Raw genomic sequence first — 25,001 nt, forward strand, 5'->3', positions numbered from 1 at the left:
GCGTTTTAATGATGATATCTTTAATATGATCTATTACAGTGTCTTGGTGAAGATAATGTCCTTAACAAAATATTTGCCCACTCTATTGTATAGGAAGCCTTCCCAGGTGGCGCTGGTAGTAAAGAACTCACTTGCCATTGCAGGACACAAGAAATGCAGGTTCAATCCCTGGGTCAAGAAGATCCCCTGGAGGAGGGCATGGCAACCCAGTCCAATATTCTTGCCTGGAGAATCCCATGGACAGAGGAACCTGGAAGGTACAGTCCATAGGGCTGCAAAGAGTCAGACACAAATGAAGCAACTTAGCCTGCATACATTCCATATGATATTATATTCTAAGTCAAAGGCAGGAAATTCTGGCATATCAATTTTACTTAATGTAGGATTTTATTACATTTATGATAAGAATAAATGTTCTACAAAGGACATATTCTGCATCTGTGCTAAAAAAAAAAAAAAAGTCCAAATTAAGCCCCAAAAAATACACTGCAGAAAAAAATCATTGGGAATTTTGCTAAATTAGAAGGGCTTGGGAAATGCCTTAGGCCATTCACAGACCATCCTTTCAAAAAAGAAAGGATGTTTGAAGCCGAGTATCATGAATTCATAGTAATCAGACATAAGTTAGTTGTTTTTAAAATTTAGGAGTCCTCAAGACCAACACCAATAGCACCAAATACAAGTTTGGAGACCTTCAATATCACGTTCAGTAGATGGACTTCAGATCTCAGAAAAGCAACCACTACCTAAAGATAAAGATTAATCAGCTGATAGAAGCATACAGATGGAGCACCAGAAGATAAAACGCACAGAGCTCCCAGCTGTCTTCTCCCATGTGAGTCATGCAGACAGTGTCTGATTCTCCTAGAAACTGCTTGACAAAATGCACAGAATATTGCCAGTCAGGGGAACTCACCCAAGCATTGGTAGTCAGCACTTTGGTTGGGCTAGGACATGCCCAGGACTGATTTTATTCTCCAGTCCCTCTGGAAGTCAAGTTGACAGACTTTTATCAGCAGGGCAATTTCAAGGACTTAGAAGTTATCTCCTAGGAGTTGAAGGCAAAGGCAAACCTCTCTTTGGGCAAAGTTAATATTTCATTGTACATGGGTATAAATAGAAAACAATGTTAATCAAGGGCAATAACACAATCTGGACTCTATATGACATATTATTATCAATTTCCACTATTCAGTCAAATTTGAAAATCATATAAAGAAAAACACAAGATTATGTTTTATCATATAGCATCAACTTTAAAGCAACTATTATGTATGTTTAAAAATTAATAAAAGTATACATAATTTTAACTAGCATAAAAAAATTTCATCAGAAAAATGTAAATATAATTGACATTCAGAGGGGAATTACAGAATTCTGAAAATCTAATGTAAGAAGAGGTGGCAAGAACATACAGAAGAACTGTACAAAAAAGATCTTCACGACCCAGTTAATCATGATGGTGTGATCACTCACCTAGAGCCAGACATCCTGAAATGTGAAATCAAGTGGACCTTAGAAAGCATCACTACGAACAAAGCTAGTGACAGTGATGGAATTCCAGTTGAGCTATTTCAAATCCTAAAACATGATGCTGTGAAAGTGCTGTACTCAATATGCCAGCAAATTTGGAAAACGTGGCAGTGGCCACAGGACTGGAAAAGGTCAGTTTTAATTCCAAGTACAAAGAAAGGCAATGCTAAAGAATGCTCAAACTACATCACACAATTACACTCATCTCACACGCTAGTAAAGTAATGCTTGAAATTCCCCAAGACAGGCTTCAGCAATACATGAGACGTGAACTTCCAGATGTTCAAGCTGCTTTTAGAAAAGGCAGAGGAACCAGAGATCAAATTGCCAACATCGGCTGGATCATCAAAAAAGCAAGAGCGTTCCAGAAAAACATCTATTTCTGCTTTATTGACTATGCCAACGCCTTCCACTGTGGACCACAAGAAACTGTGGAAAATTCTGAAAGAGATGGGAATGCCAGACCACCTGACCTGCCTCTTGAGAAACGTGTATGCAGGTCAGGAAGCAACAGTTAGAACTGGACATGGAACAACAGACTGGTTCCAAATAGGAAAAGGAGTATGTCAAGGCTGTATATTGTCACCCTGCTTATTTAACTTCTATGCAGAGTACATGATGAGAAACTCTGGGCTGGAAGAAGCACAAGCTGCAATCAAAACTGCCAGGGGAAATATCAATAACCTCAGATATGCAGATGACACCACCCTTATGGCAGAAAGTGAAGAGGAACAAAAGAGCCTCTTGATGAAAGTGAACGAGAGTGAAAAGGTTGGCTTAAAGCTCAACATTCAGAAAACAAAGATCATGCCATCTGGTCCCATCATTTCATGTGACGTAGATGGGGAAACAGTGGAAGCAGTATCAGATTTTAGTTTTTTTGCAGGGGCAGGCTCCAAAATCACTGCAGATGGTGATTTCAACCATGAAATTAAAGGACGCTTATTCCTTGGAAGTAAAGTTATGACCAACCTAAACAGCATATTAAAAAGCAGAGACATTACTTTGTCAGCAAAGGTCCATCTAGTCAAGGCTATGGTTTTTCTTGTGGTCATGTGTGGATGTGAGAGTTGGACTGTGAGGAAGGCTGAGAGCCGAAGAATTGATGCTTTTGAACTGTGGTGTTGGAGAATACTCTTGAGAGTCCCTGGGACTGCAAGGAGATCCAACCAGTCCATTCTAAAGGAGATCAGCTCTGGGTGTTCTTTGGAAGGAATGATGCTGAAGCTGAAACTCCAGTACTTTGGCCACCTCATGCGAAGAGTTGACTCCTTGGAAAAGACTCTGATGCTGGGAGGGGTTGGGGGCAGGATGAAAAGGTGACAACAGAGGATGAGATGGCTGGATGGGATCTCCGACTCGATGGCCGTGAGTCTGGGTGAACTCCAGGAGTTGGTGATGGACAGGGAGGCCTGGTGTTCTGCAATTCATGGTGTTGCAAAGAGTCAGACATGACTGAGTGGCTGAAATGAACTTAACTGAAGAAAGTGATGAATATGTTAAATAGTTTGAGAGTTCATTTCATAATGTATACATATATCACATTATATTGCATAACATATATATTTCTGTGAAAGATAATAAAAAGAAAATATTTTAAAAAGTAACTTCATACCACACCCTCACTTTCACCCTTCTCTACTTTGTTTTTCTCTACAGTAATATTTTACTACTGACACACTATTTATGTGACTTAATAATTGCTCTAAATATCATCTCCCCTAAGATAGTAAAAGCTACAGGATGGCAGAAATTTTTGACATTTTTGTTCATTATTCCCAGAAACTACATCAGTATCTTGTAGGATAGTATATATCCAAAAATATTAGTTGAAAAAAATCAAAAAGTTAATAGACATCAGAAAATGAGAGGAACAAATTAAAAATTGACTCTACAGCATAAGATCAGCTGGAGAATAACAACAGTCAACAAACTTGTCAGTTCAGTTCAGTAGCTCAGTCATGTCCTACTCTGCGACCCCATGCACTGCACCACGCCAGGCTTCCCTATCCATCACCAACTCCTGGAGTTTACTCAAACTCATGTCCTTCGAGTTGGTAATGCCATCCAACCATCTCACCCTCTGTTATCCCCTTCTCCTCCTGCCTTCAATCTTTGCCAGCATCAGGGTCTTTTTAAATGAGTCAGTTCTTCACATCAGGTGGCCAAAGTATTGGAGTTTCAGCTTGAGCATCAGTCCTTCCAATAAATATTCAGAACTGATTTCCTTTAGGATTGACTGGTTGGATATCCTTGCAGTCCAAGGGACTCTCAAGAGTCTTCTCCAACACCACAGTTCAAAAGCATCAATTCTTCAGTGCTCAGCTTCCTTTATAATCCAACTCTCACACCCATATATGACTACTGGAAAAATCATAGCGTTGACTACATGGACCTTTGTTGGCAAAGTAATGTCTCTGCTTTTTAATTTGCTGTGTAGGTTGGTTGTAGCTTTTCTTCCAATGCAGAAGCATCTTTTAATTTCATGTCTTCAGTCACCATCTGCAGTGATTTTGGAGCCCAAGAACATAAAGTGTCTTACTGTTTCCATTGTTTCCCTATCTCTTTGTCATGAAGTGATGGGACCATGCCATGATCTTAGTTTTCTGAATGTTGAGTTTTAAGCCAGCTTTTTCACTCTCCTCTGTCACTTCATCAAGAGGCTCTTTAGTTCTTCCCTTTCTGCCACAAGGGTGATGTAATATGCATATCTGAGGTTTTTGATATTTCTCCCAGAAATACTGATTCCAGGTTGTGCTTCATCCAGCCCGGCATTTTGCATGATATATTCTGCATATAAGTTAAATAAGTAGGGTGGCAATATACAGTCTTGACATTACTTCTTTCCCAATTTAGAACCAGTCTGTTGTTCCATGCCCAGTTCTAACTGTTGCTACTTGACCTGCATACAGATTTTTCAGAAGGCAGGTATGGTGGTCTAGTATTCCCATCTCTTGAAGAATTTTCCACAGTTTGCTGTGATCCACACAGTCAAAGGCTTTGGTGTAGTCAATAAAGCAGAAGTAGATGTTTTTCTGGGAGAGGGCAATGGCACTCCACTCCAGTACTCTTGCCTGGAGGATCCCATGGACGGAGGAGCCTGGTAGTCTGCAGTCCATGGGGTCGCTAAGAGTTGGACCTGACTGGGAGACTTCACCTTCACTTTTCACTTTCATGCATTGGAGAAGGAAATGGCAACCCACTCCAGTATTCTTGCCTGGAGAATCCCAGGGACGGGGGTGCCTGGTGGGCTGCCATCTATGGGGTCACACAGAGTCGGACATGACTGAAGCAACTTAGCAGCAGCAGATGTTTTTCTGGAACTCTCTTGCTTTTTCTATGATCCAATAGACGTTGGCAATTTGATCTGTTGTTCTTTTGCCTTTTCTAAATTCAGCTTGAATATCTAAAAGTTCACGGTTCATGTACTGTTGAAGACTTGCTTGGAGAATTTTGAGCATTACTTTAGTAGCATGTGAGATGACTGCAATTTTGGGGTAGTTTTAATATTTTTGGCATTTCCTTTCTTTGGGATTGGAATGAATACTGAACTTTTCCAGTCCTGTGACCACTGCTGTGTTTTCCAAATTTGCTGGCATATTGAGTACAGCACTTTCACAGAATAATCTTTTAGGATTTGAAATACCTCAGCTGGAATTCCATCACTTCTTCTAGCTTTTTCTGTAGTGATATTTCCTAAGGCCCACTTGACTTCACATTCCAGTATGTCTGGCTCTAGGTGAGTGATCACACCATCTTAGTTAGCTGGGTCATGAAAATCTTTTTTGTATAGTTCATCTGTATATTCTTGCCACCTCTTCTTAAACAGTAAACTTGAATACAGTTGAAAAATTATTCATTCTGGGGTAAAGATAAAAATTTACAGCAAATAAACAGAACTTCAGAGATCTGTGAGGCAATAAACTAATTGTCTAACTATTTATAATGGGAGTCTCAAAAAGAGAAAAATGATATTGAAATTAAAAATAATATGAAATAAAAATTAAAAAATTTCCAACATTTGATGAAAAAATAAAAATTATAGATTCAAGAAGCTCAGTGAACCATAATCTGAACAAACAAAAAACCAAATCTAGTCAAGGCTGTTGGTAAAGAACCCACCAGCCAATTCATGAGACATAAGAGATGTGAGTTCAGTCCCTCTATTGGAAAGACCCCCTGGAGGAGGAAATAACAATCCACTCGAGTATTCTTGCCTGAAGAATTCCTTGAACAGAAGAGCCTGATGGGCTACAGTCCACAAGATTGCAAAAAAAGTTGAACACAACTGAAGCAACTTAGCATGCACATAGTACAACTTCTGGATACTAAAACTAAGAAGAAAATCATAGAAACATCCCCCCTCCAAAAAAAGGACACAATGTGGTAATCTCACTTACCTCTTTAAAAATATTAAGTATTACAAGTCTTTAAAGGTGAGGGAACAACCTCAGAGGGTATTACAGGGACTTTTTTTTTCATCAAACTCTGATTTTTGTTTCTGAGCGCAGAAGAGTCTATGTTACCAAGTATTCCCGTTAAATAGTTTGGATGTAGATGACTGGGTTCCTGTCATGAGATGTGAGCAGGGGAGATAAATGCCATTTTTAGATCAGGTCATATATTTCTGAGGGTTTTTTATGTTATCTATTTCCATTCAACTTCAAACGGTCACAATATCATGACAATGCCATTCACTGGGAAATGCCCAGATGTTTAAGCCTTCATTTGGAAAAGTGCTCCCTGATCAATATTAAAGAGAAATTAGAAGTTTGTGTTGAATTTTTGAGTGCATATATTACTAAAGTCTATTTGACTACCTGTGAGTGAGGAGTCCAGTTCTAATGGAAAATCCTATGTAAAAACATCCATAACCAAGCACAGACAATTGCTGGGGCTATTCCTGCCATGCCTCATGGGTAAAGCTGCCTTCCTCATACAAGTTGGGTTCACAGCTACAGTATTCAGGAGGAGGTTTCAGTTGAAGACTCAGGCCCTCTGGGCCAGCATGCTCATACACATACCTGCATCCTAGCTCATTCACCTTCATTTGGAAATTCCTTTTTGGGGATTCAGTTCAGGCACTGTCAGGTGCCTCTGTGGAGACCTTCTTCTAAAGGAATTTTGGCTAAAACACTTCGCTCTGATTCAGTGCTTTTCTACTCAGCCCTTCTATCTCTTCCTCCTCTTAAACCCAAAATGAATCATTTTGTTCAGGGCTCCTCAGTAGTAAGCCAACTTCCTTCACACACTGATCCATCTGACCCTCACCTGGTACCCTTCAGTGGTGGGAAATGGCTCTTGTTTACACTATTACAGTATGTGAATAAAGGTTTGATGGCTATTTTCAGTTTTTCTCATTGTCCTATTTGGCCACCTGGACACTTAGCACACTGAAAGGAAAGGTTAAATAATTTCACGGAGATCCATATTTCTTAAGTGCCTAAATCGTGACACCAATCCCCCAGTCCTGATTCCAAAACCATTTTCTTACCAATTTAATAGTCTTTGCTACCAAAAAGGTTAAGGATTAGAGTATTTCTAACTCTTGTGCAGATGGACCAGTCCCTGTTATAGCTGCTGATTTATGTAGATTTAACATTTCAAAATTCCTAGCAAGGTGAATGCCTGTACCCACCTTAAATACTCTTGTCACTTTGCTGACAACTGTTTTTTTTTTTTTTTTTTGTAACAGAAAAGACAGGGATCTGGGTAGCAACAGTATATACAAATATTCATTTTTTTTTGTTAAAATAAGGCTGATGTTTAATGATATTTCTTTTCCTCAAGGAACATATTTGTCTTCAATTAGAAGATATAAGTGTGCAAATCACTGGATATATAAATACTTTAAAACATTAAAGTGAAAAGTTTGAATGTTCACAAAAATGCTTTTATTCTTTCAAAATAAAAATGTATCAGATATTTATTTCTCTATGATTTAATTATCATTTCTCTGTAGGTAGTGTTATCTATTGTTACATCTGTTTTGTGGTAGAAAAAACAACTATAATAATGTTCCCTTACATTTCTTCTAAGACAAAAAAATGCAAATATTGTAAAACGAGCTAAAATTTTTTTCAACCCATGCAGCTTATTGTGTTAGGAAGACTGGGAAATAAGTAGATTAGAGAAACATCCTGCTTAAAATGACAGAACTAGTTAGACTAGGGCTTGAGTGTCAAACAAAGAAGCTTTTAGTCTTGTGAACCACATCTAATTCTTAAATAACATGACCTCAGTATGAACAATATCCTCCCACTTCTGACCTTCACTGGGCACACAAGCAACACAATTGCAACTATAAGACAGGTGAGACAGAAAAAACAAAACAGCGAACCAAACTCAAGCCATCTCAATAGAGTGTATGGCTAAGATAGTAAAGAATCAACCTGCAATGTGGGAGACCTGGGTTTGATTTCTAGGTTGGGAAGATACCCTGAAGGAGGGCATGGCAACACCCTCCAGTATTCTTACCTGGAGAATCCCCATGGACATAAGAGCTTGGCAGGCTACAGTCCACGGGGTTGCAAAGAGTGGGACACAACTGAATGGCTAAGCACACAGCACATGGAGTATTAGAATTTTTTTCATTAAATATCTTAAAATGCCACATTAATGACTAGAATCCACATTTTTAGAAATCTATTCATGTGACATGTGCATGATTCACTTAGTGTTTACTGAGTATCTACTATATACAAGTACCATCTGGCAGGAAGCACTGGTCCCTGTCCCCATGGATCATATATTTTAGGCAGTTAAGGTGGGAGACAGAGAGCAACAAAGAATATATAGGGAGAATTTACTGATATAGTTGAGGGCTTCCCTGATAGCTCAGTTGGTTAAGAATCCACCTGCAATGCAAGAGATCCCTTGATCCAGGATTTAGCATCCTGACCACAATTCCAGAAGGCAGTGCTAAAATGCTCTTCTAGATTGGGTTCTCTTCAAAGCAGATCCTGAGATGGAATTTCAGGTATAGAATTTTTAATAGGTGGTACTCTTGAGATCAGCAGTTGTAGGAAAAAAAATAGTAAAAAGCAATAATTGGCAGGAGAAGCCAAACTTCAATAGAAATCTGTAGTGGAGCCCAGGCTGATGTTTCATAGAGCTTGTCTTCCCTGGTGAAAGTGAAAGTGAAGTCACTCAGTCGTATCCAAATCTTTGCGACCCCATGGACACCAGACTCCTCTGTCTTCCCTGGTAGCTCACTGGTAAAGAATCCACCTGCAATGTAGGAGATGAAGGTTTGATCCCTGGATTGCTACAATCTCATGGAGAAGGGCAAGGCAACCCATTCCAGTTTTCTTGCCTGGAGAATCCCATGGACTGAGGAACTTGGTGGACTACTGTTCATAGAGTCACAAGGAGTCAGACATGACTGAAGTGACTGAGAAGGCACAAACAAGCATGTGACCTAAAGTGGATTGCAAGATTGAATATAAGTTATGTTGAAATGGCTGAACCTTCATACCACAAAGTCAGTCAGTGTGGACCAGCCTGGGAAAGGCAGGTATTCAAGCAATATGGCTTTCTACATCTGAGACAATTCCTAAAGTGTATGCCAGCTGAAAGATGTTTGCTGGCAGTGCTCCCAGAATCTGTAGTACATTTCTTCCTAAAGGGATACCTGGATGGCATATCACCATATGCATATAACCGTCCCCCCTTTGCTCTACTTGGACCCATTTCTTCATATATTTTCAAGGAACAGCATCTCCAGTACCTCCTGGAAAAATATTAAAATAAGAAAAATAGGAAAAACTATAGTCACTTCTATTACAGCTGGTCTTGTTAGGTAGCAAGTTAGGTTTTAATAATGAGGAGTGGCCTAGCTGAAAAAAAATTCAAGCTGACCACTATCCCACCCCAGACAGGAAGAATGCAGCCCAAGAGAGCTCAGATGTGCCAAAAAATAACCACAGAGACTTTTCCAACTCCAGCACATGAACCCTAGACACACTGTGGATACAAACAAATTCACAGGGACTTCAACGCACCCTTGTTGCAAAGCTGTGTCCTCGAGTAACCTTAGGTAGCCGGAGCACATTGTGTTCATAAGTATTCTATACATACGTACATCTGATTATAACAGCCTGAATTATGGGAAAGCCATGTACAATAGAGCCAGTTGTTAACTTGTAACTATCAAACAAAAATGTCAGTCTGCACCTACACCCACCTAGATGAATTTGTAAAAGCCCTTTCTTGGAAGTCCCATACTTCATCCTTATGGTGTCAGTGCCTCTCTTGGCTTGGCCCACCTCTCCTTTGAGGTGCCCTTTCTGTTCTTTCTTCAATAAACTTGTTTTGCCACGAGTAAGACCTCAGATCCTTCTTTGTGTCCTTACTAAGAACTGAGGCTCACGTGGAAGGGTCCTCTTTGAACCTACCCATCCAGTAAGAGTCTCAGAGTCTCAGTTAAAGTTTATTATCTCCTTCCTCCTTTATTAATTTTAGATTCACTTGCCTGTGTTTTGTGGGCCTACCTGGTATGTGTCTTAGATCAATATTCTTGAGACATGCCCTCTGGTCCCGTACATCTCCCATACTGGATTTGCTGCACTTGCCTATTAACAATCACAATTGGTTAAGGCACCTGAATGAAACACCTAGGTGCAAACCATCCTCCTTCCTTTCTTTGTTGTATCAGATCAGATCAGATCAGATCAGTCATTCAGTCGTGTCCGACTCTTTGCGACCCCATGAATCGCAGCACACCAGGCCTGCCTGTCCATCACCAACTCCCAGAGTTCACTCAGACTCACATCCATCGGGTCAGTGATGCCATCCAGCCACCTCATCCTCTGTCGTCCCCTTCTCCTCTTGCCCCCAATCCCTCCCAGCATCAGAGTCTTTTCCAAGGAGTCAACTCTTCACATGAGGTGGCCAAAGTACTGGAGTTTCAGCTTTAGCATCATTCCTTCCAAAAAATCCCAGGGCTGATCTCCTTCAGAATGGACTGGTTGGATCTCCTTGCAGTCCTTCAGAATGGACTGGTTGGATCTCCTTGCAGTCCAAGGGACTCTCAAGAGTCTTCTCCAACACCACAGTTCAAAAGCATCAATTCTTCGGCACTCAGCCTTCTTCACAGTCCAACTCTCACATCCATACATGACCACAGGAAAAAGCATAGCCTTGACTAGACGAACCTTAGTTGGCAAAGTAATGTCTCTGCTTTTGAATATGCTATCTAGGTTGGTCATAACTTTCCTTTCAAGGAGTAAGCATCTTTGTTGTATAGCACAGCCATATATCTTCCTGTCAAGATGGTGGTATATTATTTTCCTTTTGGTTCCAGGGCACAGGAAACAAGTATCCAGGTCATAGCCATCTTTTAATCTAACGAGACTTTCTTTTTCCGCAGCAGAAATGTTTCACATATTGAAACTTCTGCACAGTATAGTTTTAAAACCAGGAATCTCAATTATCCAAGTAGGCCATTGTGTTCACAGTAAGTGGGCTTCTGTTTCCAACCTTGCTTCCTGGATCCATGTGTGTTTCCATTTAGAAACAGAGCACTACATACAAACTGCAGTGGCTGTTACAGTAAATCACCAAGAGTTAGTGGCTGAAAACTGCTCACACTTATTCCTTTATAGTTCCAGATGCCAGAAGTGTAAATTAGCTTCACTAGATTAAAATCAAGATGTAAGCAGGCTCTGCTCTTCTGGAGGCTTTTTTGAAAAATCCATCCTTCGCCTTTTCCAGATTCTGGTGATTGTGGGCATTCTTTGGCTTGTGGCTGCATCATTCTAATCTCCAAGGCCAGCATCTTCAAATCTCTTTCTGCTCTATCTTCATATTGTTTTCTCCTTTGGATGTGTGTCTAATCTTCCTTAACATCCTTCTTATAAGGACACATTAGGGCCTACTTGAATAATTCAAGGTAATCTCTTGATTGAGCAATTCTTTATTTAATCATATTCACAAAGACACTGCTTAAAATAAAGTAATATTTATTAACTATAGGTTTCAAGTTCTCATATCTTGGGTAACATTATTCAGCCTACCACACATGTTTTGATTCAGTATACTCCATTTTACAGGATGGCACCACATTTTTATAAAGCATCATCTCCAAACTGCTGATTTAACTTTCTATACATGGAGAATGTGATATGGCCAATGAATGCCATCGTTACAGGACCACTCCCATATCTCTTTTAGTGTAAAGTCAGTTCCCTATGCTGTTGTGACATCATGTGTAATCTTAACCAGTGAATCAAATATATGTCATCAAATAATCATACTGGCTCGGGTCTTATGTGCATGAAAATAATACTCACACACAACTATATATCTATTCCCATAAGGATGAAACACTGGCCCTTTTAGTACTCATAAAAATATCAAGGTCATGGGAAAAATAGAAAAATCTCAAAAAATAAAGACTATTGAAACTAAATGTAATGTGGTATGCTCAATTGTGTGTTACTGGAAAAGGACATCAGTGAAAACAAATGGGGAAAATCTAACTAAAATCTATAGTTGCAGTGTTAATTTCTTAGTTTTGATAATTATACCATAGTCATATTTGCATTAGGGGAAACTGGGTGAATAATGTATGAAAAATTCTGTACTATCTTTGCAACTTCTCTGTAAGTCTAAAATTGTAAAACTAAAGTAAATATTTTTTTGGGGGGGTACTCCTGTCATCAACTGTCAGATGTTGGATTATTGAAGTAGCAGGATTTAAGTTAGGAGTTGGTGTATAAGATATTTACTAAGGATTACCCTTACAATCAAGGGGGCTTCCCTGGTGGTTCAGATAGCAAAAAAATCTGCCTGGAATGTGGGAGACTTGGGTTTGATTGCCTGGAGAAGGAAATGGCAACCCACTACAGTATTCTTGCCCATAGAATTCCATGGACAGAGGAGCCTGGTCAACTACTGTCCATGGGGTTGCAAAGATTCAGACATGACTGGGCGACTAACACCCTTACAATCAAAGCTGTGTATGGAGCGGAAAGAAGCAGAAATGGGTATAGCATGAAATCTAACTGTGATAAACATGTCCAACTGAATGTGAAATTCTGGAGACAAAATGATTCAGTAAGGTGGTCCTACTTTGAGCAGAAGTGACTGAGCCTTTATTCCTCAGGCTAATCATTACCTAGACATGTGCTGTCTTTGGGAGTGCAGGACCTTGAGTATGAAAATTTCTGTAACTGAGGTTTGTTCTTAGAGGGACTTACAATTTAAAGCTGTCTACTAACAACCCTCCCCACCCCTGGAGGTGGGGAACTTTCTTGAAAAAGAGTGAAGATGATGCATCCCTAAGTCTAACCCAATCAATTTATAGCAAAGGAGAAGCAATAGGAGACAAATGATGATATAATTCACTGTCTTTATCATGAACTGCACCACTCAGAGACTTCTGTATCATAAAGTGATGGAATAATTTTTTGAGTCTACAGTTAGAATGCCAGCTCTAGTATGGAGTACCATTCTCTAGGACTTAGAATTCACCTGGAAATCTATGACCATTGTATAATGTTATTTCCTCAATATGGCACATATGGGATTTGGAACAAAGCCAAGGAAATATGTGTGTGCTTAGTCACTCGTGTCCCACTGACCATCCTTTCAGTGATCTACTTGAGAAACATACGCCTCTTGTCCTTGTAGCTGCATTCTTTGTATATATGCAGAGATCCTGGTTTTCATAAGGAGCCTATTCCACCACTGACATGGAATGGATCCTTTTTTAAATGTTATGATATGCTTTCCAAGAGGCCAGAAGGCAAGGAGAAGAGTCAGCATCCTAGCAGGGGCAATTGTTTCTGACTATCAAGATAGGGTAGGTAATAGAGAAAGTTTGTTAGATGCTCAAGCTAATTTATTGGACCATTTCTTCTTTCTTGCATGCCAAGTTTTGAGAGTAAATTATAGATGCAACAACCAAAGACAGAGGAAGACACTGACCAGCAGCTCAGATTCCTCAAATAGGAGGCTTTATATCACCTCCTCATGTAAACCTCCTAGAACACTGAAGACACTTGCTGAGATGAAAGGGTGTACAGACTAAGTAGCAGTGAAAGAGAAAATGGCATGTATCCATGCAGCTCCAAGATCAACTAAAGTGATGAAAGCTGGACTCCATCTCACTATTACTTTTCAGGTATATTTGCCAAGGAAAAGAGATAAACCAGATACTTGAGAAGAGTTTGAAAGATATGGTTAACATTATTAACCTTATAGAATCAGAAAGAAAAAACAAATGAGATCAGAGAGCAAGAGGAGTGTCAGATCATTTAGGCTCTTATAGGCCTATGAGAAATAAACTTAAAAATAAACTCTGGTTCTTATTCTTAGAGAAGTGAGAAGTCTTTAAGGATTTGTTTCAATCTTGATATCTACCTTATAGGAAATAATACCAGGGTTGAAGAGTGGAGTAAGAAGCTCAGTAGGAACCTATTAAAACAATGGAAACAAGATATAACAGAGATTTAGATTAAAATGGTTTAATAAAAATAAAATAAAATAAAATAAAATGGTTTAATAAAATGGATGAGAAATGAGTTGACCAACTTAAATATTTCACAGATTGTGCCAACACAGTTTTTGGTGGATTGGCTATACATTTTGGGAAAAAAAGGTAATGGACAGTTTTATGATGCTTTGTTTTTATTGTGTTTGTAAATGTGTATATTTTATCACTAGACCAGTTCTCAGTCAAAATCCTGCAGGTTTGTGTATGACTGAATCTCTTCCCTGTTCACCTGAAACTCTCACCACATTGTTAATAGGCCATACCTCAATACAAAATAAAAAATTCAAAAGAAAAAAAAAAAAAACCCTACATGTCAATATTTATAGTTTCTTGTGCTTTCACCAGAGTGGACAATGTGATCCCAATAATACCTGTTTAGAAGTTGTCTAATATATAGAATAGTAAGTAAATGAAAGTCGCTCAGTCATGTCTGACTCTTTGTGACTCTGAAGTCTATGCAGTCCATGGAATTCTCCAGGCCAAATACTGGAGTGGGTAGCCTATCCCTTCTCCAGTGGATCTTCCTGACCCAAGAATAGAACCAGGCTCTACTGCATTGCAGGCAGATTCTTTACCAACTGAGCTATCAGAGAAGCCCATAATATATAGAAGGAGAGGTAATAAAACATGAGTATTATGACAGTATTTTGTTAAGTTAGAACTTTCATCAGTGAACCTCTCATCCAGAAAAGTTGTAAACATGATTCAATCAAGTATGAATCTTCAAGAGAGCATTCTGAATTGAAGGTTTGAGAGCTATATGTTCCAGGAAGCACCTTTAATTTCCCATTGCATTAGCCACTGGGACATTAACATAAAATGTACAGGAATTCTTATCAATATTACAAGACTTCTATGATTCATTCTTTTGCTCTGATCTGGTTGAAACTCTTAAGTGCTTTGTCTCGCAAAAGTGAGAGAGCAGCCTGTGTCAATGACACCATCTGTAAAGGGGAGTGTAAAAAAAAAAAAAAAAAAAAAATAGACTACTAACATTCATAGTGAGCCCTCAGAACTCAAGGAGTCTGACAGCAGTATCATAGCAATGGACACCAAGGACACAAAACAATTGAAGTGGAAGCAGAAAGAGAATTAAAAAAAAAAAAAAAAAAGCAAAAAAAAAAAAAAAAAACACAGCAAAAGCTAATTACTACTAGCAGTGCTTATATGTCAGCTTTACCCTTCATGATATAGGTAATGAGAGTGCATAAAGTTCATGTCTGTAGAGAATCAGTTTTAAAAGTCTGACTCTTAGCAAAGAAATTGCAATATCAGGAAGTGGGAGATTGAGAGTTATCTAGTATAGATGTAGAAATAAGAATCACAGAGGAGGCTAGAAATAAATACCCTTATTGTGGAACTTGCTAAAGGTAATGTTTGTATAGAATGTTATGAATTTAGAACTTTCCATCCAAAAATATCTGAAAAAAATCATAATAATTTAAAAAGAAACAACTGTAGTTTTACTTCTAGGTGTTTTTCTTTTTCTCAAGTAAAGTATAGTTAGATGATTAAAAGTTCATCATTTTAATAAAGTAGAAAAATAACAATAGATATGAAATTCACAGATGCAGTATATGTCCCTGATGAATTTTTTTGTGTGACTTGAGTCATTTTACCTTTTTATATATGATCTCATTTGAAGAATAAAGTAAATTGGTAAATTATTTCAGAAAAGACACTCAGCAGTTTATTTCTCTATTTTTCATGTAATAAATACAAGTGAACAATGAAAGCTGTTGTTTTCCTTGCCACATCCTCTTCACACATTTGCAAAATGGCTATAACCAGAGAGAAATTAAAACTATATTGGTGTTAATTCTGAACAATATAGAGAGGGGAATGTGTATGATGGAGCAATGGGAGGGTATTAGAAAGATGTGACTTATAAAGAAAAAATGAATCAGAATTCAGATAAAAGCAGATCTACATTATATTATTTAATGAAAAAACTGAAATAACCACAATTTTTGTGATTAATTCAAAAGAAAGATAATACCATCTTTTATTAAAAAAAAAAAAAAACAAACACATTGTATATCTAGGGTTTAAGTCAGTTCAGTTTCTCAGTCATATCTGACTTTTTGTGAGCCCATGAACTGCAGTACACCATGCTTCCCTCTTCATCACCAACTCCCAGAGCTTGCTCAAACTCATGTCCATCCTCAAGCATTTTTATTCTCTGTCATTCCCTTCCTTTCCTGCCTTCAATCTTTTCCACAATCAGGGTCTTTTCCCATGAGTCAGTTCTTCGTATCAGGTGGCCAGAGTACTGGAGTTTCAGCTTGAGCATCAGTCCTTCCAATGAATATTCAGAACTGATTTCCTTTAGAATTGACCGGTTCGATCTCCTAGCAGTCCAAGGAACGCTCAAGTGTCTTCTCCAACAACACAGTTCAAAAGCATCAATTATTCAGCATTCAGCTTTATTTAGAGCCCAACTCTCACATCCATACATCAGTTCAGTTGAGTAGCTCAGTCATGTCTGACTCTTTGTGACCCCATGGACTGCAGCAGGCCAGGCTTCCCTGTCCATCATCAATACCTGGAGTCTACTCAAACTCATGTCCATCGAGTCGGTGATGCCATCCAACCACCTCATCCTCTGTCATCCCTTCTCCTCTCACCTTCAATCTTTCCCAGCATCAGAGTCTTTTCCAATGAGTCAGTTTTTTGCATCAAGTGCCCAAAGTATTGGAGATTTAGCTTCAGCATCAGTCCTTCCAATGAATATTCAGGACTGATTTCCATAGGATTAACAGGTTTGATCTCCTTACAGTCCAAGGAACTCTCAAGAATCTTCTCCAACACCACAGTTCAAAAGTATCAATTCTTCGGTGCTCAGCTTTCTTTATAATCCAACTCTCATATCCATACTTTACTAGTGGAAAAACCATACCTTTAACTAGGTGGACCTTTGTCAGCAAAGTAATGCCTCTACTTTTTAATATGCTGTCTAGGTTGGTCAGAGCTTTTCTTCCAAGGAGCAAGCGTCTTTCAATTTCATGGCTGCAGTCACCATCTGCAGTGATTTTGGAGCCCAAGAAAATAAAGTGTATCCCTGTATCCATTTTTTCCCCATCTATCTGCCATGAAGTGATGGGACCTGATGCCATGATCTTTGTTTCTTGAATGTTGAGTTTTAAGCCAACTTTTTCACTTTCCTCTTTCACTTTCATCAAGAGGCTCTTTAGTTCATCTTCAGTTTCTGCCATAAGGGTGGTATCATCTGTGTATCTGACTTTATTGATATTTCTCCCAGCTATCTTGATTCCATCTTGTGCTTCATGCAGTTCTGCATTTCTCATGATGTACTCTGCAGATACGTTAAATAAGCCAGGTGACAATATACAGCCTTGACATACTCCTTTCCCAATTTGGAACCAGTCCATTATTCCATGTCCCATTCTAACTGTTGGTACTTGACCTGCATACAGATTTCTCAGGAGTCAGTTCAGGTGGTCTGGTATTCCCATCTTTTTAAGAAATTTCCACTGTTTATTGTGATCCACACAGTTAAAGACTTTGGAGTAATAAATAAAGCAGAAGTATATTTTTTTTTTTCCTTGAAGTCTCTTGCTTTTTCAATGATCCAACAGATGCTGGCAATTTGATCTCTGGTTCCTCTGCCTTCTCTAAATCCAGTTTGAACATCCAGAAGTTCATAGTTCACATACTGTTGAAGCCTGGCTTGGAGAATTTTGAGCATTACTTTGCTAGCATGTGAGATGAGTGCAATTGTGTGGTAGTTTGAATATTCTTTGGCATTACCTTTCTCTGGGATTGGAATGAAAACTGAGCTTTTCCAGTCCTGTGGCCACTGATGAGTTTTCCAAATTTGCTGGCATATTGAGTGCAGTGCTTTAACAACATCACCTTAGTATTTGAGATAGCTCAACTGGAATTTTATCACCTCTACTAGCTTTGTTCATAGTGATGCTTCCTAAGGCCCACTTGACTTTGCATTTTAGAATGTCTGACTCTAGATGGCTGATCACACCATCATGGTTATCCGGATCATGAAGATCTTTTTGTTTAGTTCTTCTGTGTATACTTTCCATCTATTTTTATATCTTCTGCTTTTGTTAGGTCCATACCATTTCTATCCTTTATTGTGCAGTGTTCCCTTGGTATCTCTAATTTTCTTGAAGAGGTCTCTAGTCTTTCCCATTCTATTTTTTCCTCTATTTCTTTGCATTGATCACTGAAGAAGGCTTTCTTATCTCTCCTTGCTATTCTTTGGAACTCTGCATTCAAATGGGTATATCTTTCATTTTCTCCTTTGCCTTTCACTTCTATTCTTTTCTCAGGATTTGTAACCCCTACTCAGACAACCATTTTGCTTTTTTACATTTATTTTTCTTGGTGATGGTCTTGATTACTGCCTCCCATACTACATCGCAAACCCCTGTCCATAGTTCTTCAGGCATTCTATCAGATCTAATCCATTGAATCTATTTGACACCTCCACTATATAATCATTAAAGGATTTGATTTAGGTCATACCTGAATAATCTAGTGGTTTTCCATACTTTCTTCAATTTAAGTCTGAATTTTTCAATAAGGAGTTCATGATCTGAGCCACAGCCAGCTCCTGGTCTTGTTTTTGCTGACTGTATAGAGCTTATCCATCTTTGGCTACAAAGAATATAGTCAATCTGATATTGGTATTGACCATCTGGTGATGTCCATGTGTAGAGTCTTTTCTTGTGTTGTTGGAAGAGCATGTTTTCTATGACCAGTGTGTTTTCTTGGCAAAACTCTACTAGCCTTTGCCTATTTCATTTTGTACTCCAACTCCAAATTGGCTGTTACTCTAGATATCTCCTGATTTCCTACTTTTGCATTCCAGTCCCCTATGATGAAAAGGACATCATTTTTGGGGTGTTAGTTCTAGAAGGCCTTGTAGGTCTTCATAGAGCTGTTCAACTTTAGCTTCTTCTGCATTACTGGTTGGGACATAGACTTGAATTACTGTGATATTGAATGGTTTGCCTTGTAATGAATGGTGATTATTTTGTTATTTTTGAGCTTGCACCCAAGTCCTGCATTTCAGACTCTTTTGTTGACTATAGGGCTACTCTATTTCTTCTAAGGGATTCATGCCCACAGTAGTAGATATAATGGTCATCTGAATTAAATTTACCCATTTCAGTCCATTTTAGTTCACTGATTGCTAAAATGTCAATGTTCACTTTTGCCATCTCATGTTTGACCACTTCTAATTTATCATTATTCGTGGACCTCATATTCCAGGTTCCTATGCATTATTGTTATTTACAGCATTGGACTTTACTTCCATCCCCAGTCACATCCACAACTGGGTGTTGTTTTTACTTTCACTGCATCTCTTCATTCTTTCTGGAGTTATTTCTGGAGTCTTATACATCCTTTGCAGATTGGTTTCTTTCATTTAATAATATGCATTTACGTTTCTTTGTATTGGGTTAATAGCTTATTTCTTTATATTGTTGAATAATGCTCCATTTTATAGCTGTAACACTGTTTATCCATTTACCTATCAAAGAACATCTTGTTTGCTTCCAAGTTTAGCAAATACAAAGAAATTTAGTATGAAAAAATGTGTGCAGACTTTTTCATGGACATATATTTTTAACCTTTATGAATAAATACCAAGAACTGTGATTGCTGGGTTTTCCTGTAGGGGTAAATATACTGGTGGAAGAAATTGCAGCTAAAAAGCAGGTAAACCATTTTGTATTCCCACTGTCAATGAATGACAACTCTGTTATTCCAAATTCTTGACTGCATTTGATGCTATGAGTGCTTTGAATAAATGTGTAGTGGTATCTTATTATTGTTTTTAATTTGTAAAATCCTAATGATATGAAATGTTAAGCATCTTTACATATGCTTCTTTACCATCTGTTTATGGTCATTAGTGATGTCTCTATTCATATTGTTTGTTGTTGATTTAGTTGCTAAATTGTGTCCAACATTTTTGTGATCCTTGTAGCCTGACAGCTCCTCTGTCCATGGGATTTCCCAGGCAAGAATACTGGAGTGGGTTGCCATTTCCTTCTCCAGGGGATCTTCCCAACCCAGGGTTGGAACCTGAGTGTCCTGCATTGACAGGTTGATTCTTTCCCACTGAGCCACCTGGGAAGCCCTTCATATTGTTTACCCATTTTTAAACTGGTTATTCATGTTCTTATTGTTGAGTTTTAAGAGTTCTTTGTGTATTTTGGATACCAGTTCTTTATCATATTTCTTTCACAAATATTTTCTCCCAACAGAAGTTTTTAATTTTAATAATGTCCAACTTATTCATTTTTTTAATGGATTGTGCCTTTGATGTCGTAGTCTAAAAATCATCACCAACTCTAGGTAATAGAATTTCTATATTATCTTCTAGAAGTTTTATGCTTTTCATTTTATATTTGGCCTGGTGTGCTGCGATTCATGGGGTCGCAAAGAGTCAGACACGACTGAAAGACTGATCTGATCTGATGATACATTTCAAGTTAATTTTGGAAATATTTTAAGGTCTGCATCTAATTTTTTTTTTTTTGCATGTTATGGTTATCAGTATAGAACCATTTACTGAAAAGAAAAACCATTTACTTTTCTCTATTAGATTGCCTTTACTCTTTAGTCAAAAATCGGTTAACCATATTTGTGTGAAAGTGCTTTTTAATTACATGATGAGAGAGAAAACAAATTCTCTCTTGGACATTATTAAGCAGACAGTAATAAAGTCTGATTGATAACCCTATGACCATTCAACAACACTATATGGTTCCTTGAGTTTCTTGATATAACTACTACTTTTCTCTCTGCCTCTAGTTTAAGTAGAGACAGCATCTATGCGTAAAGGGTGTAATCTTTTGTTTTAAACACTCATTCATTGAACCTGGAATTATAAGTACTATATAAAACCAACAAACAATATTACATGCATATATTTAGAAAGGTCAGCTATTCTATTTCAGCCAAATAAGGAACAATTTTAACCCTATTCAATTGGACATAAAGGTGTGCAACAACTTTGCTGAGTTACTCCTAATCTACTACTATAAGAATCATCTTGGAAGCATCATATTTCCATTCAGTCTCCAAGAAAGAAGGGTCTTTTCAATCTAATTTTACCCTAATTTCCTTTTTCCCTGCTTACTTCATAGACAGCTCTATTTCTATGAAAAGAATGTGACTGCCAAAGAGAATATAAAATGCATATACATAGCACTCATCTATCTTTAAACAAAGATATGGCCAGTTTATAATAGAGGAAATAGGGAAGAAACACCTTCATGGAAATCTGATAGTAACACTAAACTTAAAGTTTATACTTTGCACAAATTTATAAACAATATTTGATAGTTGATAATAAGGTCACTGGAACAAGATGTGAACCATCCATACCAGATTAGACCATGTTGGAAAAAAGATCAGTTTTGAATAAAGTGATGAGTACCTAGCCTGGAATAAAATATCGACTAAACAATACACATCAAGTGTTAGTCTCCTAGAGAAAAAGACAGGGCAATTATAACAGAACCTACTATATAATCTCAAGACTGTATTTTACACAAATTCTTTACACTATATTTATTATTATTCTCATTTGAGAAATGTGTCTTAATAATTTCATCCAAAATCTGGTCATTTTCACCTATTTAGAAGAAAATAGCAGTTATTATCATATATTGATGTTTTATCTAGATGGATTTTCCTATTTAAGTCAATATCCTGCTGCCCAGATAGAATGAAATCATGCAGACTACTTTTTACCTATTTGAGCTGGAGATGCCATATGTAGATTTAGAGCTTGGATCTGTAGCCAGATTGGGTTAGTATCTGACCCTTCCCATTTATTATCATTTATTTCCTGGGATAGATTGCCTGAGCTTTCTAAACCTCATTTTTTTTTTCTCTAAATGTAATTATTCATAGTGTCTACATAGTCAATTAGTAATACATTAATAATATGTATAAGTAATTGCACCATAATTACCTATAGTAACATCTCTAACTGTAAGATATAGTAACATCTTATTTAGTTGCTAAATTGTGTCCAACTCTTTTGCCACCCCAAGAATTGCAGCCTGCCAGGCTCCTCTATCAGTGGGATTTCTCAGGCATGAATCCTGGAGTAGGTTGCCATTTCCTTCTCTAGGGGATCTTCCTGACCCAGGAATCAAACTTGCATCTCCTGTGCCTCCTACCTTAGCAGGCAGATTCTTTACCACTGAACCACCAGGAATTAGCTATCGGTTATTTTCTGTAATTTGTAGTAGCATTACTGTTGCTAGCAAGGTTTTACAAAGCACAACTGTATCTAGGTTAGTGCCCAAGTCAAGATTTTCTATTACACATACTCTACCTCTATTATAAATTCAGCTTTAAACTCTTAGATATTTAGAGTTCAGTGAAAATTTTTGTGGTTTTCACATTCAAATGGAGATAACCATAGTTCACAAAATTTTATTCCTAGATGTACTCGTTTATCAGAACAAATACAATTTTAAGGGAGAGCAGTCTCCTCCTTGGAGAAGGCAATGGCACCCCACTCCAGTACTCTTGCCTGGAAAATCCCATGGATGGAGGAGCCTGGAAGGCTGCAGTCCATGGGGTCACTGAGGGTCGGACACGACTGAGCGACTTCACTTTCACTCTTCACTTTCATGCATTGGAGAAGGAAATGGCAACCCACTCCAGTGTTCTTGCCTGGAGAATCCCAGGGACGGGGGAGCCTGGTTGGCTGCCGTCTATGGGGTCGCACAGAGTCGGACACTACTGAAGTGACTTAGCAGCAGCAGCAGTCTCCTCCTTGTCCTCTGCTCACAGCACTATTACACAGATTCTGCCAACAGATTTTTGGGCTCTAGTGATGTAAGTGCAAGAATGAACTTGGGAAGGATGTGGGTGGTGAATGCTATCAGGAATCTTTTTTCTTTGTATATTCCCAGAACTGACACAGAATGTTGTAATCACAAATGTCTGAAGCTACGTTGTCGTGGATGCAAATTCTTGACTTTCTATCTGTTTCTATGTAATTAAAGCCCTAAAGATCTGAAAATTGTGTCTCTTCAGTTTTCTTTTTTCTCAGAAAAAGCATGCAAAGATTTGTGATCACAATTTTAGGGTGAAAGTTTTTAAATATATATGCACATATAAAATATTTGTATGTATATGGCACACACACACACACACACATATATATGCATATACATACACATACTGGTGTGTGTTGTGTGCTAAGTTGCTTCAGTCATGTCTGACTCTGTGCAACCCTGTGGACTGTAGCCCACCAGGCTCCTCTGTCCACGGGATTCTCCAGGCAAGAATACTGGAGTGGGTTCTCATACCCTTCTCCAGGGGCTTTTCCCAACCCAAGGATCAAACCTGGATCTCCCGCATTTCAGGCAAAGTCTTTACTATCTGAGCTACTAAGAAACTCCCACACATACTTGTAATGATGAATTTTAAGTGTTTTGACCAGAGCACATTGTCTAAATATTTTGAGTAGAATTTACTCTGCGTGTGGCTAAGGGTATTTTGGGGTGCAATTAGCATTTAAATTAGTAGATTTAGTAAGGAAGATAGCTCTTCCCAAGTGAATGAGTCTCATCTAGTCTGCTGAAGTCCTAAATAGAACAAAAGTCCTGGGTAAGAAGAATTTGCTGTCTTTGATTGATGTCTTCCAGTTGGATCATCATTATTCCCCCAACTCTGGACTTGGACTTGGCCTGGAATTTACACTTGGTTCTCCTTTTTCTCAGTTGTCAGTCTTGAACTGAAATTACACTCTTGGATCCCCTGCATCCGAAGCCTTAGGGAAATGGACTGAAGATATATCATTGGCTCTTCTGGGTCTCCAACTTGTATGTGCATAATATGTAATATATTCAGGTGAACTGAATGTGCAAAGTGCATTATATAAATACATTGAAATCTGTCACAAGTAAATTGCAGCTGAATAGAAGAGGCAGCCATTAATAAGTAATTTCAGGTCAGTAGAAAGAACACTCCTTGTGCTACTTTGGAAGAACTATTTTAGCATTGATTTCAGTGCTTTTAAAAAGGCTTCATTTTTGGGGTAATGCTTGAACTGGCTCTGGAAAAAAAGATGGAAGTTTGTCAAGCCAGATATTCAACATGTTTATAAGCAATGAAGTGTAGAACAGCATGACACAATTAAGAAACTAGTTATTGTGCACCAACTGGCTGATCATTTAAAAAAGCACTGAGTGGAAACTGCAGATAAGGTAAGTTACAAATCTCAGGAGTCTTTTTATACTGTGTTAGATGTTTAGACACCTTTCTCCTGGGTGATGGGTAGCCACTGGTTTGGTTTTAATCACTGGAGTGACAAAATCGATTTGTTCCTTAGAACAATTGTTGTGTCAGAAGTATAAAAGATGGAGTAGGAGGACAAGGTGGAAGAGTTCACACATTTTTTTTCTTACTTCTAATCTATTTCTTTACTTGTTTTTTCAAAGACTTATGAAGAAAACAATGAGTATCTAGCCACTGTAAGTATACATACTATTTTCAAAATAAAAATAAAAATAAAATGACCTTTAGTAATTGCAATAAAATTTTGTATATGGCAATATGCTTAAAAATTCTTCTGGACTACAAATATCCTAAATGAAAAGCAGTGTATCCTTGGCTTCTCCAGGTATATCAAAACAGTGTTTCAAATCAGAATCTAACTCAGGGAGCTGACCTGGGCCATTTCAAAAGTCCTGGACAAATAGTTTAACTTTTATAGAAAAAATTCCTAGTTTGTATGTGTATATGTGGAATCTCCAGTGGGAACAAAGGTTTCTACTGATCAGGAAGTCGGTTCCTCAGCTCTAGAAAAAATATTAATCAATGTGAAATACTGTTTGGGAAATAGATATCAAGGTGTCACTTTTAACCAGGCAGTTTGTGTTTTCAGCACCTTCCAATAAGGAGGTGCATTACTTTAAATATATACAAAGGCATTTATGTGAGAATG

This window comes from Bubalus bubalis, chromosome 16, assembly GCF_019923935.1.
Source record: "Bubalus bubalis isolate 160015118507 breed Murrah chromosome 16, NDDB_SH_1, whole genome shotgun sequence".
NCBI lineage: Eukaryota > Metazoa > Chordata > Mammalia > Artiodactyla > Bovidae > Bubalus > Bubalus bubalis.